Raw genomic sequence first — 18,176 nt, forward strand, 5'->3', positions numbered from 1 at the left:
GGTTGCCCATCCCCACGTCACCCAGCTTTGGGACTATTTCTGCACACAGCACAGGCCACTTGGTTCAGTGGGGTGGCAAGGGGTTTTGTTTTTCTTCTCTTTATGTGTGTGTGATTCACTCGGCTTGCTTCTTTTTGTTTTGAACAAGGGGTGGGTTTTGTGTCTCTGAACGACACCCTTGTGGCCCGTGTCCCCCCGCCCCACCCACCCACCCACCCACCCCTTGGAGGAGAGGCTTCTGTTTTTGAAGCATCAGGGTTCTGCCACCCGGACCTGGGGAGGCATATTTAAAGCTGTTTAAACTGACAGACCAGACAAACAGGATTAACTCTGTGGCCCAGAAGGGGAGGTGTGGGCCGGAGGGGGCCCCCGAACGGTTTACATGGGTGAGCAGGAGGAGGACGGCCGGCCGGTCGGGCTGGGAAGGAGCCGACCGCTCGAGGCGGCCAAGAAGTCTCTATCTGGGAGGTAGGCAGAGAGCTTGCAATCTGCCGGGTGATTGGATTAGACATGGTGTGAAATTCGGAGCAGGGCTACACGGCTGGGGCTGGGGCCCGGGGCTGCTTCGGGGCCCCAGACGGCGCGGGGGCTCCTGTCCTGCCCCAGCGGGGCTTGGAGACGGACTAGATGGCATGGCCTCGCGGGTTCCCCTGCACCCAGCCCCGTGTCTCCCCGAACCACAGAGCCTCCCCTGCCTTCTTGGGGGGCTCGGAGCCCAAGGACCCCCTATTCACATCCACCCTGGCTCAGCCGCGCTCTCAGCAGCGGAGGGGGAGGCCCCGCTCTCTTCCTTCATTTTCCTTTGTCTCGCTTCCATCTTCCTCGGGTCCCGTCTCTCTCCTGCCCCATGCGGTTAACCCCGAAGACTCTGCTCCATCTGCAGCTGTCCAACACCCTGATTCCATTTGTGTTCTCCACTTTTGGAAATTTGTACGGACGTCTCTAAGGATTTTGTAACTTCTCCCTGAAGTCTGATCGGGCCACTGGGACTGGGGCAGTGGGATTTCTCATCGTTGGGAAGTTGACAAGGTTTAAGCCTTTCTGGCAAAGGCGCTAACATGAGGTGCAAGTCCAGAAAGGGAAAAGAGAGCCTGGACCTCTTGGTCGAAGGGTTAGAACCGGGTTTAACGGGCACTCCCGGACCCCACCCAGCAGAGTGGGAGAGTCAGCCCGGAGAGTTAGCCTCTGGCTGGCGTGGGTGATGCAAGCTGGTGGCCAGAGTACGGACGCCTGGATCCCGGACAGAGGGCTAATGCCCACCATCTCCTGGCTCTACGCTGACTCTTGTCATAAAAGGCAGCAGAGGAGAAGCCACTGCAGGAGGGTCAAGGCCCAGACACAGGTCTGAGATCTTGGTTTTTCACCAGCTGAGTGGTCAGCAGAATACAGCCAGTAAGTGACCCCAGATAACTGCTCATGGTCGGGAGAACTGCCTGTATGAGTCCCGCCCAATTTCCTGACCCACAGAATTGTCGTTTTAAGGTGCTAAGTTCTGGGGTTGTTTGTTACACAGCAGTATACCCACTGAAACACTCTGTGATTGTGTTTGTGGTCTAACACCAGTGAAACCATCACTTCTTAGCTCATCTTTCAGGGTCAGTCTATCATCTACTGTTGCGTGGGCTGCAAACCAGCCTAGGACTCTCTCAGTCCTTGGAAGAAAGGGTCACCCAGGCATCGTGATGCTCAAGGTTGGGAGAACTGCCTGATTCTGTAGACAAGATCAGGAGTGTGTTAGAATGCACTGGTGCAGCTCTGGAAAGAAGTGGGTCCCCTACATTTAAGCCTGACATTATTCCATTCCATCCTCATTTCTTTGGCTCAATCCCTGCTTGCATTCCCAAGCCATCCAAGGACCATATAGTTTCAATTCCCTGCAGGTGATTTCTAGCTCATCCCAGGGTCATCATTTTCATCTGTCTCCCTAGAAACTCCTATCATTTCTCTGCACTAAATACTGGAGTTGAAGTTCACTCCATCATGCCAGCTGCCAGATCTAAAGAGAGCCCCAAGGTGCAGTGTTCTGCCCATGGCCATGGAGAGCTAGGTCCCGCAATCTGCTCTCCTGGGGATGCTTGCAGAGCTCTTAGCGTGCAGTTGGTGCTCCAAAGTGAGTCTGCAGGCAGGTAAACCTCCAATGGTTCAGTAACACTATTTTAAACTGTATCAGATAGTTAAAAGGCTAGGGAGAGGAAGGGAGCAAAAATAGTGTACTAAGATGAACTCAAGAGTATTAATACTTATTCTTGGGATTTGGTGGTGGTCCAGTAGGTAACATTCCTCACTCCCAATGCAGGGGGCCTGGGTTCGATTCCTGGTCAGGGAACTAGATTCCACAATCAACTGAAGATCCCACAGGCGCGACTAAGACCCAACACAGCCAAAATAAATAAAAATTTTAAAAAGAGCCCTTATTCTGGAAAAAAAAAAACCCTACTTCCTATCCATAGGAGACTGGTTCTATAAACCACAATATCCTCACACAATGGAATATTAACAGCTATGAAAACAATGAGGAAGTTTTAAAAATACATTGATACGAAAAGTTAGCCAATGTACACTGTTCTATAAAAAAGAGTTTCAAAATGTGTACAAAGGGCGCTTCCTTTTTGTCTAATGGAGAAGGACAACAATAATGTATACTTACATGTGTTTGTATTTGCATAAAAAAAACACAGAGAGAACACACATGAAATTAACAACAACGGTTTCTGCTGGCAGAGCAGAGAGGAAAGAGAGACGCCAGGGTCGGCTGGTGACACGGTGAATTGATATTTACCATAAGCTTTTTCATTGTTTTGATCTTGGACCATGTGAATTGCATTACCTAATCCAAAAAAAAGCTGGGGGTCGGGGAGAAAGGATACGTACTTTGCCTAACTTGATTAAAGAAAAAGCACAAGAAGAAAAACCAGGATCAGAAGCTCTGGATGGAACCATGCCTGTCTCAGTTGCCCGGGGAAAACCCCGGGATTTACAAAGAGCTTGAAAAAATCTTAGGAAAGAGGTGAGGTGAAGGCAGTGCTTTATCATGGTTTCCAAGAATCTGAAGCCACGTTGGTACTTGCGGGGCCAGGTGGGAGACACAGGCTCTCATACCTGAAGGAGGCATTAAACTCTAGGAACTGCTAGGATGGGTTTCCGTCAAGACTTAGGAATCTCATGTTTTGATTTGGGTGAGTCTTGACGGAGCTTCCAGACCCATGAGTCCAAGATAATTATTCCAGTCCACATACTCCCTGACAGCAAGGAAGAGTTCCTTTCTCCAGCCAGATCCCAATTGCAGGTGAAAACTGGCAAGTCTGAAGCCGACCTCCAGGGGTCAGGGGGCTTGTGCCTTGGGTACCAAATCTGTACAAAGTGAAAAGAGTTGTACTTGTTAAATAAACATCCCTTTCCTTCTTTTATTTTTTAAAGCAAATCTTTTTAAAAAGTTATTTATTTTTGGTTGCGCTGGGTCTTCGTTGCTGCACAGGCTTTTCTCTAGTTATGGAAAGTGGGGGCTACTCTCTAGTCCTGGTTCTTGGGCTTCTCTTGTTGCAGAGCATAGGTTCAAGGCTCCCGGGCTTCAGCAGTTGTGGCTCAGACTTAGTTACTCCGAGGCACGTGGTATCTTCTCGAACCAGGGGTTGAACCTGCATCCCCTGCATTGGCAGGCAGATTCTTAACCACTGGGCCACCAGGGAAGTCCCCTTAACTCCTTTTAGAAATAGAATATTACAACTTCCTGGAGAGCAGGGACATACACTCCTTTTCCATTCCTTATTCCACTACTTGTGGAATAAACGAATGAATGAATGCATTGTCTAAAACCCACGAAATATACTTTATTTGTGAGTTGTGCGAAAAATCATTTGCAACAAGCTATCAAATTATTTTCGGAAGCAGCGAAGGTTCCAGGTTGTGTCTCACACTGGGAGGAGGTTGGGAGGAGGTGACAGCTTTGCCGGTAGAGGGCAGTGGTGACTTGTCAATTAATACAAGTGAGAGTGTGTGTGTGTGTGTGTGTGTGTGTGTGTGTGTGTGTGTGTGTGTGTGTGTGTGTGTGTGTCTGCATCCTGCAGCCCACACTCTTCTCTGTTCCTCCTCTCCACCATCAGCTCCTTCCTGCCGTATCTGTCAAGGCAGAATGACCTGCCTTCGGTCAATACATATGCTTCAGTGATGGACAGTTGAGGTCATAGTCCTTGACCCACGAAACCCCCTTGGCTGGACTTGGCAAACCCACTCTGTGCTGGAATGAACTTGAATTCTACATTAATACCTTCTTAATAACATTCAGAAACCGTGGGGATTGTTTTCTGGGAAAGAAGATGCCGCCCCCTCCCCTCTTCCCCTGGGGCCCCTGACCCCTCTTTATCTGCTGACAGGCACCATATCTAATCTCGGGAATGAGGGGCAGCTCTGCAAGACCTGGGCGCTTTCCGGGTGGAGGGAGCGGGCAGGGAGGAGCGCCCGGCCAGGATCGCAGGCTGCTCAAATATTTAAGGGTACAAAGAAGCAGCTGTCAAGCACTTGTGCATTCGGGAGGGAGAGGGAGCCGGGTATAATTAGCCTGCCCTGGTTCCCCGCGAGGACTTCTCCCCTGGGGCCCCCTCAGCCCAACCGACTGCATGCAGATCAGCACCAGGGGAGGCTGATGGCTGGCATTCCTTTCCTCCAAAACTCTGGGAAAGAAGACTTTCCTCTCCAGGGTAATAAACGGGGACGTCCTTCACCCCCTGACTTTTTCTGGACCTCAGTTACTTCAGCTGATAAATAGGAGAACTGAATTCACCCACTCCACTTCCAACCTGACAGTTCAGTGATGGAATTGAGCGCCTTGGCCTCCGTGGTGGCTCAGCTGCTAAAGAATCGCCTGCAATGTGGGAGACCTGGGTTCAATCCCCAGGTTGGGAAGATCCCCTGGAGAAGGGAACGGCTACCCACTCCAGTATTCTGGCCATGAGAATTCCATGGACTGTATAGTCCATGGGGTCGCAAAGAGTCAGACACAGCTGAGCAACTTTCACTTTCACTTCACTACAAAGTGATGAGCCCAGTGGTACCCAGCAGAATGCACACAGGGACCCACTGGGACAAAACTAAGTCCAGAAAGTCAGCTACATGTAAAGTCGGGTCAGGCCTCCTGGGGCCGAGCATGCTATGGGCTAGAACCTATAAGAAGGAGCAAGGGAGGTGTCAGACAGCAAGGGAGAACGATGACATCCAAGTAGGAATCACCCTTTCCATTTGTGTGACGCTTATGAAGTGCTTCCATGTCTGGCAGCTCACTGGAAATCTCAGGATGGACGGTGAGGTCTACTAGAGCAGGGCGGCCCCATTTTAAAGATGTGTGCCTGTATGCTCAGTAGCTCAATCATGTCCTACTCTTTGCGATGCCATGGACTATAGTCCACCAGGCTCCTCTGCCCAAGGGATGTTCCCGGCAAGAATACTAGAATGGGTTGCCATTTCTTTCTCCAGGGGATCTTCCCTACCCAGGGATCAAACCCATGTCTCCTGAGTCTCCTGCATTGGCAGGCAGATTCTTTACCACTGAGCCACTTGGGAAGCACATTTAGGGTGAGCATCCTCTTCCTGTTTCTCCCATTTTCTAATTTCATAGTCAGTGCCCCTGGAATAAATGGGTAGAAGGCACTGGTGGAAACAAACAAGGCTCCCTGGGTTCCACACAAAGATGGCAAAAAGTTCAGGTTGGGGGATTTGGGCAAGATCTTCCCCACAGGTGCCCCCAAACAACCCCAATCCTTGTGGGTAGGAGGGGGCTCGAAAGCTGTAAGCTTGTGGGCTACAGAGCTGAAAGGCAGAGCAGAAAGGGAAGACGCCATCAGTCTTGGTTTTCAGAGGTAGAGACTGAAGGCTATTTCATGCTTAGCGTTCATCAGACTTCAACACTGAAAAAAAAAGAAACTAAAACCCTCTGTGTACTGAGACTGAAAGGAGCTACGTCAAGGGATGAAGGGCACTAATAAGTGTGGTCCAGCGCCTTCCTCCCCCCAGCAAGGAATACAGCACTCCTTAATGTTAACAGGAGTCTGTAGGGTCCTGGCTGGAAGCACTGGGTTACCTGTGACCTGGGGGAGCTGGAGAGGGAGGCATGGCGGGGGAGAGAAGCCCTTGTAAACGTGGGTGGAGTCGGCACGCCAAGTTGTGGGGGGCAAGTGCCAATCTCTGTCCCACAGATGTTTTAGAAACACGGTAGGACACTGTTAACTGGATTCATCACCCGTCTCAGGTAAGAAATCACTGAAAATGATAGTAACAATTATTGTCCTGTTAAGGTAACTTGATATGTGTGCATGCTTAAGTCATTTCAGTCCTGTCTGACTCTTTGCGACCCCATGGACTATAGCCCACCAGGCTCCTCTGTCCATGGGGATTCTCCAGGCAGGAATATCGGAGTGGGTTGCCATGCCTTCCACCAGGGGATCTTCCCAACCCAGGAATCAAATCCATGCCTCTTATGTCTCCTGCATTGACAGGCAGGTTCTTTACCACTAGCACCACCTGGGAAGCCCCATTTCCTGGTCTCTATACACATATTAACTCACTTGATCCCCTAAATCTGGAACATATACAAGGCAGGAATTATTTCTGTTCTTTCACAGAGGAGGAAACTGAGGCCCAGAGTATTGAAATGGTTTGATCAAGGTCATGCAGCCGTACAGTTCTGAGCTGAAGTTCAAACACAGAATCCTGACTCCATCTCGACCCAGTTTTCTTTCCAGGTAAGAAAAGCTGGGAAGGGCTTCCCTGGTAGCTCAGTGGTAAAGAATCTGCCTGCCAATGCAGGAGACTCAGGTTCGATCCCCGATCTGGGAAGATCCCACATGCCACAGAGCAACTAAGCCCGAGTGCAAAATAAATAAATAAATAAGAAGAAGAGACGGGAAGAGAAAGAGGCTGAACAGCAGCCTGGCCTCCCAGCCTTCTCTGAGGGCCTTGCTGGGTGCTGCGCTAAGTCACTTCAATCATGTCCGACTCTGTGCGGCCCCATGGACTGTAGCCCACCAGGCTCCTCTGTCCATGGGATTCTCCAGGCAAGAATACTGGAGTGGGTTGCCATTTCCTCCTCCAGGCGTTCTTCCCGCCCCAGGGATCGAACTCAGGTCTCTTGCCTTGCAAGGAGATTCTTTACTGTCTGAGCCACCAGAACTCCAGGTAAAGGTGGTCCAGTACAGTTACTTGTGCAGTGCCCAGGCTGGGACACCGGACACAGGTTCCCCATAACTTCAGGAAGTTTGCGTGGCTTTAAGGAAGCAGCAGGAAGAGGGAAGGAAGGATGGGGATGTAGCAGAGGAGTGCAGAGAGAAATGAAAGAAAAAGTGATGGACTGAGAATCCATAGTCTTTTTTTTTTCAACTGAAGTATAATTGACTTACAGTATTATATTAGTTTCAGGGGAACAACATAGTAATTCAATATTTTTAAACATTACAAGACAATCACCACGATAAGTCTAGTAACCATCTGTTCCTGTACAAAGTTATTACAATGTTATTGGCTATATTCCCTACGCCTGTACGTTACATCTCTGTGATCTATTTGAATTTTATCACTGGGACTTTGCACCTTGTAATCCCCTTCATCATTTTGCCCATCCCCCCTTCCCTTTTCCCTGGTAATCATCCATTTGTTCTCTGCATCTATGAGTCTGCTTCTGGGGAGTCGGGGAGGGGGGTGGGGAGTCAACGTATTTTTTCCATTTGTTTTCTTTTTTTCTGTTCTACATATAAGTGAAATCATTTGGTATTTGTCCTTCTCTGACTCATTTCACTTAGTATAATACCCTCTAGGTTCATACATGCGTGTGTCCTAAGTCGCTTCAGTCGTGTCTGAGTCTTTGTGACCCTACGGACTATAGCCCACCAGGCTCCTCTGTCCATGGGATTCTCCAGGCAAGAATACTGGAGTAGGTTGCCATACCCTCCAGAGGATCTCCCTGATCCAAGGATGGAACATGCATCTCCTGCACTGGCAGGCGGATTCTTTACCACTAGCACCACCTGGAAAGCCACCTGGGATGGACCTAGGTTCATCCATGTTGCAAACAGCAAGATTTAATTCTTTTTCACAGCTTAGTAATATTCCATTTTATACACATATACTACCTCTTCTTTTATTCATTCGTCTCTGGCTGGACGCTTTGGTAGTTTCCATGTCTTGGCTGTTGTAAATGATGCTGCAGTGAACACAGGGGTGTATATATCTTTTCAAATTAGTGCTTTGAAAAATTGAAAAAAAACATTGCTGGGACTTCCCTGGTCGTCCAGTGAAACTCTGCACTCCCTAAGCAAGGGGTCTGGGTTCAATCACTGGTCAGGGAACTAGATCCCACATGCTACAACTAAGAGTTCACGTGCTACAACTAAGACCCGGTGCAGCCAAGTAAATAAATACTTCAAAAGAAAAAGTACTGCTAAGACTGATATCAAAGAGTGTACTGCCTATGTTCTCTTCTAGGGGTTTTATGGTTTCAGGTTGAAGAATTCATGGTCTTGGAGTTTAGTCCAACTGTGCTTTTATCTGCAACCTGGGGAAAATCACTCCATCAATCTGAGCCTCAGGCCCTCCCTGCATAAAATAAGATGCTGGAACAAATGGATCTAAAGCCCCTTCTGTCTCTAAAAACCTTAGGACTAAAAAATCATCTGTGTTCACATGTACACACACACACACACATACACACACACACAGACCATTGCACCCAGATTATGAATGTCAACACTCATTCATTCATTTAAAGTAGTTGCCTGTTAAATGCAAAGCAATTTTAGTGCCCAGTTATGACTTAAAGATGAGCATAAGCTAGACACATATTTGAATTTCAAAGTAAACCAAATTATTTATGTTAGTATATCAGTCTATGTGTGCCAAGAAGAGGGCTGGAAATTTAGCACAGGTTTTTAGTGACTCGGGCAGGCAAGAAATGCTGGGTCTTCACATTCATGGTAGCTGTTAACTAAGCTTCCCAGGTGGTTCAGACGGTAAAGAATCCACCTGCCAATCCAGGAGACATGGGTTTGATTCCTGGGTCAGGAAGATCCCCTGGAGAAGGGGATGGCTACCCACTCCAATATTCTTGCTTGGAGAATCCCATGGACAGAGGAGCCTGACTGGGCTACAGAGGGGTCACAAAGAATTGGACACTACTGAGTGACTGGGCACACATCAGTAAGCTCGGAGAGTGTGTCCTGCACACGAACTAAACCAGGCGTCCAGGGGCACCTGAAGACACAGTGAAACCCAACGCACGAGCTCGATGAACGATCTCGTGTTCCAAATTCCCAAACGAGAGCCGCGATTGCCCTTAAGACACAGGTAATCCTCAAGAAGTCCTGTGGACTTCTTCCTGCATTAGGAGAGAACGATGACTGTGGAGGGGAAGGGGTTAAGCTGTGGTGGGAGTTTGCTGGTTGGAAGGATTTTTATGAGCCCTGGCAGGGTGAACATGCCTCCTGCCCACTTCTGCCAATGCCACGGTGGAATGAAACACTTCCTTCTACACTCCAACTGCATCTCCCCTCCTAATCCCACCTCGAGGCCGGGGCAGAGGGTGGAAGCCAGGAGGGAGAGAGCGCCAGTCCACCAAGATTCACAGAGAGGTTGGGTCAGTGGTCCCGGCCCACACAGGAAATCGGATGCAGGGGCCCTGGCGCCGCCCGGGCAATCCATGAGCTCCAGGCTTTGCTTCCAACAGATGCTTGTGTTTCCTGCGATGTTTGTTTAATGGTAGAAACATTTCAGGGGAAACCAGAAACCTGGCTTCTCTGAGGCTCACCTGTTGCTTTGGAATGTATTTATTTGTACATGGGGCCCCGTCTCGGCAAACCGTTCCCATCCTCCAGCCAGGAGGCCGATGTGCTTACGTCACGGTCTCCACGGCGACGGGCTGTGATATTACAAACGGCAGATTGTGCCTCCAGGTAGATAGCGAGTGACCCTGGCAGGTACGATGGGCCAAACAAACTTCCTGTTTCCAGGAAGAGGTCTCGGGGAAGAACAGTAAAATGTGCCCTCACTCCCCACCCCCAGACACGCTCTTCTCCAGTGCCACAAGCACTTCACCATGTGAGGTCTAGTTTTTTCTCTCATTATTTTTGCGAAAGGAGGCAAAGGGTTGGGGGGAGGGGGGCAAAAGCATTTCTGCTTCCCTTAATGATCACCAACTCCCCATTCCTCTGCCTCCATCTTACCCATAAACTAAAGACAAAGCTGCCCGTGGCACAGTCACATCTAAGTGTGGACCCTGGGGATGGAAACATGCATCCCGGGCATGGTGGTGATGAAGCTTCGTGGGTCTGTGGTGATTCATTCTCTAGAGAGGAGACAAGAGGGGACTTCCCTGGAGGTCCTGTGGCTGAGACTCTGCACTCCCAAAACGGGGGGTGGCTGGGTCCAATCCCTTGTAAGGGAACTAGATCCCACATGCTGCAACTAGGAGTTCACATGCCATAACTAAAATATCTGGCATAGAAGAAGTTCAGAGGAGTTAATACAGGGGTGCCGGGGGGCTTCCTAAAGTCATCAGGGAATCAGGATCCTTCTATGTGGTCTGCTATTCTCAGAGCTCGGCTCCTGCCTCATGGCTCAGAACAACTGCTGAGCTCCAGCTCTCAGGCCAGCATCCCACCAGCAGAAACAAGGAAGCAGTGAAGAGGGGCTTACTCCTTCCCTTTAAAGACACTTCCTGGAACTTTCCCACAGCACTTTCCCTCAATTTTAGAGGCCACAAGGGAAGTCGATAAATGTCATCCTTATTCTGCTGACGTTATAGATCCTGGATTTCTGGGTTGCATTTCTATGGAAGAGGCAGGTAATGATTGCTGGGACAACTAGCAGACCCAGGTCCACTTCCTGTCCTGAATAATTACTTTTCCATCTTTGAGAGACCATTTTTCTCATTCCTCAATGGTCAGGACTGATGGAATCTCTAAGTTCACTTCTGCTTTTCATAAAGCAGGCGTTTAAATAGGACTATGAAAGTGAAAGTGTTAGCTGTTCAGTCCGAATCCAACTCTTTGCAACCCCATGGACTGTAGCCCACCCAGTTCCTCTATCCATGGAATTCTCCAGGCAAGAATACCGGAGTGGGAAGCCATTTCCTTTTCGAGGGGATTTTCCCAACCCAGGGATCGAACATGGGTCTCCTGCATAAATAGGTCTGGGGGAGCGCAAAGTACAGCAGGTCAGGTGATTTTCTCAAAATGTGCAGCCAACTTTAGCCAAGGCAGGAGGGACACACGGTGGCCCCGACCCCTAGTCCTACAGAGCCACGGCTTTAGGAAGCTCAGCTGGGTCTGAGTCAGGAGCCAGGAAGAGAGGCTGTCACTGCACAAAGCCCTGGGAGCTGATGGATGCCAGGGACCAGGGGAGGCGTGGGAGTCCTGGCGGAGAGCAACCCCAGGAAGCTGCAGATAAGAAATCTACATCCGGTGGTGCTGCATGCCAGTTGCACACGGACTGCAGCTCCCTGGTGCCATCATGCCCCTTGGTACCCCCCACTCTCCTCCAGGGCAAGACCTGCAGCACCTGCCCCAGCCCTGGCAGTCTCCTGCCACCTGGCAGGGAGCTTTGGATCCCGAGAGGCACACTTCACAGCCGCATCCATCCGAGGGGTCCCTGAGTTCCCAGGCAAGGCATCCCTGCCTGGGCTGGTGGCTACGTGCAGACTTTCCTGTTATCGCCCTGCATCTGGCCCAGCCCCTCCAGCGCTGATGCTGCTCCCTGAGTAGGACCTGCCCTCCCACGGATGGTTCCTCCTCCCTCCCCAGGGCCTCAGGAAAGGTATTTAGGCTGGCAGTTTGCCTGCCTCCTTTCCCCGGGTGCCGGGTCCTCTGAACACCCCACAGACTGTAGAGGTGATGGTTTTGAAAGATCTTGCACATGCAGGCTTGCCATATCCCGGGGTGGTGGGGAGGTGCCAGGGCCAGGACTAGTTAGGGCTGGAAGGTGGGGGCCCTGGGTTCTGTTCAGGATTATGTGGACCCACAAGGGAAGAAAGGCACTGTCAAGCTCAAGGTTGACCTTGAGGAGGTAGGTAGGGTGGAGCCCGTCCAAATGCGGGGAGGGAAGCTCTTTGAGCATCCATCCTTAGGAAAGTCAGTCTCCCTCCCTGGGCGGGATGCTCACCTCTTGACTTTAGATCAGGAAGTTATCCTCAGCCCCTTGCACAGGGGAGGACACTGGGGCTCAGCCATTATGAGGGGGTATTATTTCCATTCCATCAGTTCAGAGACCCTTTCTAAAGGGTTGCTGGGCCACCATTGAGGCCAGGCCTCAATGTGCTGGGTCTGCAGTGGTGAATTCCCCTTTTCTTCTTTTCTATTGAAAAGTCCAGCGTAGGAGAGTTAACTCTTCAGGACAGTTAAGCTAAGCTTCCTTATTATCAAACAGGGTTCCCTTCTCCCTCCTCCTCCTCCTCCCCTTCCCCTTCCCCTCCTCCCTCTTCTTCTTCAGGAAAGTGTCGCCTTTTAAACAATGAAACCCTCGCCTCTAAGCCCAAAGTCTTTTCCGATGTCCCTGCCCAGGCACCTGTTCTTCGCTCCCCTTCCCTGAAGAAGCCCTGTGGTCAGTTCAGGGTGTCTCTTCCTGGCCCGCGGGTGCACACAGAGCCCTCTTTTCCTGACAAAGCCGCCCGCCTGGATGGCTGTGTAAGTTTTGTCCCCAGATGGACAGAGTCACAGGTCTGCCCGGGGTTGTCCTATCTCCTGCCCCTCCCAGGACCTCGCTACAATTCCACAGAGGAGCTGTCTGCTCTGAAACACATCATGACTGAGTCTCTCTCTTGGTTTTAGGAAAACAAGGTACAAGAGACAGACCATGAATCATGAATGATGGCCATTAGGATGCCTGAGTTCTGCTGTCTCTTGCACGGTTAGAATGGAATCAAGAATTTTTCATGCCTTGTGTTGCCTCCACATGAAAGACGAATGGAGAATATATCTTGTGCCTCCTTGAGATTTCTAAGTGTAAAAGATTCAGGGACTTCCCTGATGGTCCAGTGGTTAAGACTTCGCCTTCATAAGGCAGGGAATGTGGGTTTCATCCTTGGTCAGGGAACTAAGATCCCACCTGCCTTGTGGCCAAAAAAACTGAAAAACATAAAACAGAGCAACATTGTGGCAAATATTTTTAAAGACTCAAATTTTAGAAGGAAGGAGCTAGGAATGAAAACAGCAACAAACAATGTAAACACTGGTCTCCAAATTCAGCAATTGCAGTCCTTGGGCAGGTCATGCTTTTTGTTTATAAAACATTTTATTATAAAATAATAAAAAAATTTTTATTTTATTTTTCTGTTTGTTTAGCATCTCCAGTTCTTCCCTATCTACTTTTAAAGTAATTAAATAGATCTGAGGATTAAATGAGATGACACTTCTAAAGAGCTAGTTTGATACCTGGCACATGATGGGTATTTGGTAAACAGTGATTTCATAAGCAATCTCATTTTCTTTAAAAGAGGTATGGTCTTCCCCCAATTAGTTTAACCCAGTGGACTTCATGCATTAAAAAAAAAAAATGAAATTCTTTCCACACATCCAGGTCTGAGGACTGTCATCGTAACCTCCAGTCTTAGCAGCAGCCTGGAAGGTTCTAAAAAATGTTTATAACAGTGGTTCATTGAGCAAGCACTGAAAATGAAGTGGACAGCTGAGGTAATTTTCCAGATAATCCCCGCCCCAAATCAGGGGTGCCCAGGCTGAGTGATCAGAACAGTTGTGTTGATCTCTGCCCCATCTTGCCCAAGGCAGACCTGCTTTTTCACAGATCCTTTGCTTAATATATTTAAAATGTATATATATAGATACAAAATGTTGATTGACCATCCATTTCAAACTGTATGAAGGTAGCACAGAGATTCTTTGGAGGAAAGAAAGAGATTGAGTCGCTTAGCATGTGAAGTTCTAGTTTTAAAACGAATGTTAAATCCAGATCAATGATCATATTAATAATAGCCTTGGGATTTCCCTGGTGCTCCCAATGCAGGGGACCCGGGTTCTATCCCTGGTCAGGGAACTAGATCCCGGGAGTTCACATTCTGCAACTAATACCTGGTGCAGCCAAATAGATAACAGTGTTTGAAAAGTGTTTTAAAAAAATCATGATAGCCTCACTTGCAGTCACCTTTGGAAAGCCAGAAATATAGCACTGTCTGTGGCCTCTTTTTTTTTTTTTTTATTAAACTATAGTTGATTTACAATACTGTGAATATTGTGTCAGTTTTCTGCATACAGCTTCAGATTCTTACCCATTCTAGGTTATTACAAGATATTGACTAGAGTTCCACGTGCTGTACAGTAAATCTCTGTTGTCTATCCAGTCTCTTGGGTTTCCATCATGTCTCCATAAAGGGCCCAAGGCATTTAGGAGTACCACCAACTCGCATGGAGAAAAGTGAAACTCAGAGAGGTTGTGAGACTGGTTCCTCGGTGATAGAGGAAGGACTGTGGTTTCAGGTTCATCTGAGGACATCTGAGAAGCCTCCTCCCATCCTCCGGGGAACATACAGCCTCCCAAGAGAGGGTCAATGCCCTAAGGTGTGCTGTGTGTGTTAGTCCCTCAGCCGTGTCCGACTCTTTGCAACCCCATGGACTGTAGCCCTCCAGGCTCCTCTATCCATGGGATTTCCCAGGTAAGAATACTGGAGTGCGTTGTCATTCCCTTCTCCAGGGGATCTTCCTGACCCAGGGATCAAACCCACATCTCCTGTGTCTCCTGCGTTGCAGGTGGATTCTTTAGTCACTGAGCCATCAGCAAAGCCCTGAAACCCTGACAGTCTGAAGCAACGCGAGGAAGGCTGCAGGACCAACCACGCTTCCCCCTTCTCTGCCCTCTTCACCCAAAAGCGTTCCTCCCACTTAGATGCCTGAAGTGATTCATTCCTTGGAGGAGTCCAACCACAGGTCCAAGGATGCTCCGGGGCTGGCACCTGGTGGAGCCCTGGGAGGCATCTTTGTTCAACATTCCCCATGTGGTCCACAGCCAGGTTTTAGCTCAGTTTGATTTGAGTCTTGCTTTCTTCGCTGTCCTAATCTGAAAAGGAAGGATACCTCAGAAGAATGAGCCCCAGGTGGCTGGAACCTTAATGCAAAACTGTCCTGGTTCTGAGAGATGGCCCTCGATAAAGGGGCTTCCTGATCAAATATGTGTGGCAGTGCTAACCACACTTTTCACTTTCTTGCAGATTTGCTGTTCATATTAGTGTGGGAAAAGCTCTCAGAATACTTTTTAAAAAATGTTTATGTATTTACTTGTCTGCGCTGGGTCTTAGTTGGGGCATGCGGGAACCTCTTGTTAGGGCACACGGACTCTCTAGTTACTGAACTCGGGCTCGGTAGTTGAGGTGCATGGGTTTAGTTGCTCCAGGTCTGCGGGATCTTAGTTTCCCAACTAGGGATGGAACCTGAGTCCCCTGCATCGCAAGGTGGATGCTTAACCACTGGGCAACCGGGGAAGTTCCCAGAATTCTTAGTAAAACTGGGTCAGCACCATTTCCCAAATGGAGTTGATCCAGAAACTTCCGCTATTTCTCCCCGAACTCCTGTTAGTGTTCCACGAAACACACTTTGGGATACACTGACTTTGTGTAACTTGCTTTCACAGCTTTCTCTGTGGGTAATCCAGAAAAGTGAGAGGTTAAACACATGATCAAGTGAAAAGTTCAACAATTTCATAGTTGTGCTTGGGACCAGCCTAAGGTCTTGTGCAAATATCATGCAGGAGAGTCCCACAGACTTGGGTGCAAGTTTTCTCTATTTTCCCTATAAAGTAAGTTTTTATGCATCAAAATTGTTTCCCACAAATATTGATACTATTTGTAGGCAGTTTTACAGTTTACGAAGTCATTGATATGTTGATACAACATACAACTCGGAGGAGGAATATTAGTATCTCCATTTTATGACAAGGATATTGACTTTCTATAAACAGAGAAGACTCTTGAGAGCCCTTTGGATAGCAAGGAGATTAAACCAATCAATCTTAAAGGAAATCAACCCTGAATATTCATTGGAAGGACTGATGCTGAAGCTGAAGCTCCAATACTTTGGTGACCTGATGTGGAAAAGACCCTGATTCTGGGAAAGATCGAGGGCAGGAGGAGAAGGGGGCGCCAGAAGATCAGATGGTTGGATGGCATCACCGACTCAATGGACATGAGTCTGAGCAAACTCCAGGAGATAGTGAAGGACAGGGAAGCCTGAGGGTCCGGAAGACTGGGTTGTCTGCCCAGCTCTGCCGCTAACTGGCAGGCTGCCCCCGTGTGTCACAACTCCTGAAGCCTGTGCACCCTAGGGCCTGTGCTCTGCAACAAGAGAAGCCATCACAATAAGAAGTCCGTGCATCACAACTAGAGAGTAGCTCTCACTCACTGCAACCCAGTGCAGTCAAAATTAAATACATATATATTTTAAATGTTTGCTAGTATCAAAAAAAAAAAAGTGACAGCACAGACAGAACAGACTGGTGGCTGCCAAGGGGAGAGGGTTGGGGAGGAATGGATTGAAAGGTTGGGATTACCAAATATAAGCTTTTATGTATAGAATGGATACACAACCATGTCCTACTATATAGCACAGAGAACTATATTCAGTATCTTGAGATGAGCCATTACAGAAAAGAATATTTTAAAAGATTTTATATCTAATATATAAGTCACTTTGCTATACAGCAGAAGTTAGCACAACACTGTAAATCAACTATACTTCAATAAAAGACTAAAATGGAGAAAAAGAAAAGTGATTCGGGCTCTCAAAATCTGTCTCCACACTTCTTTCAGAAATCCTTCCTAGAATCCTACAACCCAACTCACAGCCCTGCCTTTAATCTCAGCCACTAGACGTCCTACAGCCCTTGAAGACACACATTTGCTGACCTGTTGAATGCAAATGCTCTCCAGACCTTTTCATGACCTGGGTCAGGCCGGAGGTAAGAATCTCTCTGTCTTCCCATACCCTGGGTCCCCTCCGGGTCTATACCACACTAATGAACACCGTTAGTCAGGCATGGAAGAAGAAAGTAGCTGAGGGTCCGGAAGACTGGGTTGTCTGCCCGGCTCTGCCGCTAACTGGCCAGCTGCCCCCAGGCAGTTCCTTTCTCACTGACTGCTTCAGTTCCCCTGTTAATAAGCGAACACCTTGGACTTGATTAATATTTCCCAGGAGATGTTCTGTAGGACACTTCCTCAGGAGGTTAATGATTGTTATACGATCACAGGCCCTCTGTGGTTAAGAACCTTTCAGAAACACCAGGACACGTGGGTCTCTACTGCAGGACACCTTGGACCTGCCTCATGCATCTCCACGGGTTGATGGCTTGGACTGAACCCTTGGGGGGGGGGGGTGGTCCTCCCGTGACGTTAACGTTCTACAAAACTTTGGCTCGAGTCTGGAAGGATGAGCTCTGGGGTCCCTTCCAGGATGAACAGATGTGAAAAGTGGACCAAGAACTGGGCCAGAAGCCGGGAGACTTGGGTTCAAATCTCCTCCACTTATGAGTTGTGCGATGGCCCCTGTCTGAGCCTGTGTCCTCCAGGACACCTTGGGAGGCTGCGGTGAAATTATGCATGACACCTAACACCTGCCTAGGGATTCCCCGACGGCTCAGCACTAAAGAATCTGTCTGCAATGCAGGAGACACAGGATTCATGGGTTCGATCCCTGGGTCGGGAAGATCCCCTGGAGAAGGGCATGGCAACCCACCCTAGTATTCTTGCCTGAAGAACCTTATGGTCAGAGGAGCCTGGCGGGTTACAGGTCAGAGGATTGCAAAGAGTCGAACACGACTGTGCATGCATTCACACAGCACATGAAACACCTGCCTGGGATGAAATAAAGGCTGGAATGTTACTAGGACGTGGCTTTCTCACCCAGATCTTCGTCAACAGCTCCACTGGACTTCCTTCTGAAATCATTCTACACATCAGCCCTAAAACTGCAATTTTTTAAAGATTTTCTTTTTTTAATATGAACCATTTTCAAAAGTCTTCATTGAATTTCTTACAATAGTGCTTCTGTTTTACGTTTTTGGCCACAAGGCATGTGGGACTGAGCGACCAGGACTCGAACCTGCACCCCTTGCCTTGGAAGACAAAGTCTTAACCACTGGACCACCAGGGAAGTCCCTGAAAGTGCATATTTTCAAGAAGAGTTTGGAGACGGCCCTGACCACTG

The 18,176-nt window shown here is 48.7% G+C and overlaps 1 long non-coding RNA gene across 2 annotated transcripts; it reads left to right on the forward strand.

Moving 5' to 3' along the window:
- Nucleotides 1-343: 343 nt before the first annotated feature.
- LOC122424063 lies at nucleotides 344-16,850 on the forward strand. Of its 2 annotated transcripts, none has more exons than XR_006264286.1 (3): nucleotides 344-468; nucleotides 6,612-6,731; nucleotides 16,784-16,850. It is a non-coding gene; the product is annotated as an uncharacterized LOC122424063 (long non-coding RNA). The 2 variants fall into 2 exon arrangements; XR_006264285.1 differs by lacking the exon at nucleotides 16,784-16,850 and adding an exon at nucleotides 14,463-14,574.
- Nucleotides 16,851-18,176: the final 1,326 nt, after the last annotated feature.

Source organism: Cervus canadensis, chromosome 21 (assembly GCF_019320065.1).
Source record: "Cervus canadensis isolate Bull #8, Minnesota chromosome 21, ASM1932006v1, whole genome shotgun sequence".
NCBI lineage: Eukaryota > Metazoa > Chordata > Mammalia > Artiodactyla > Cervidae > Cervus > Cervus canadensis.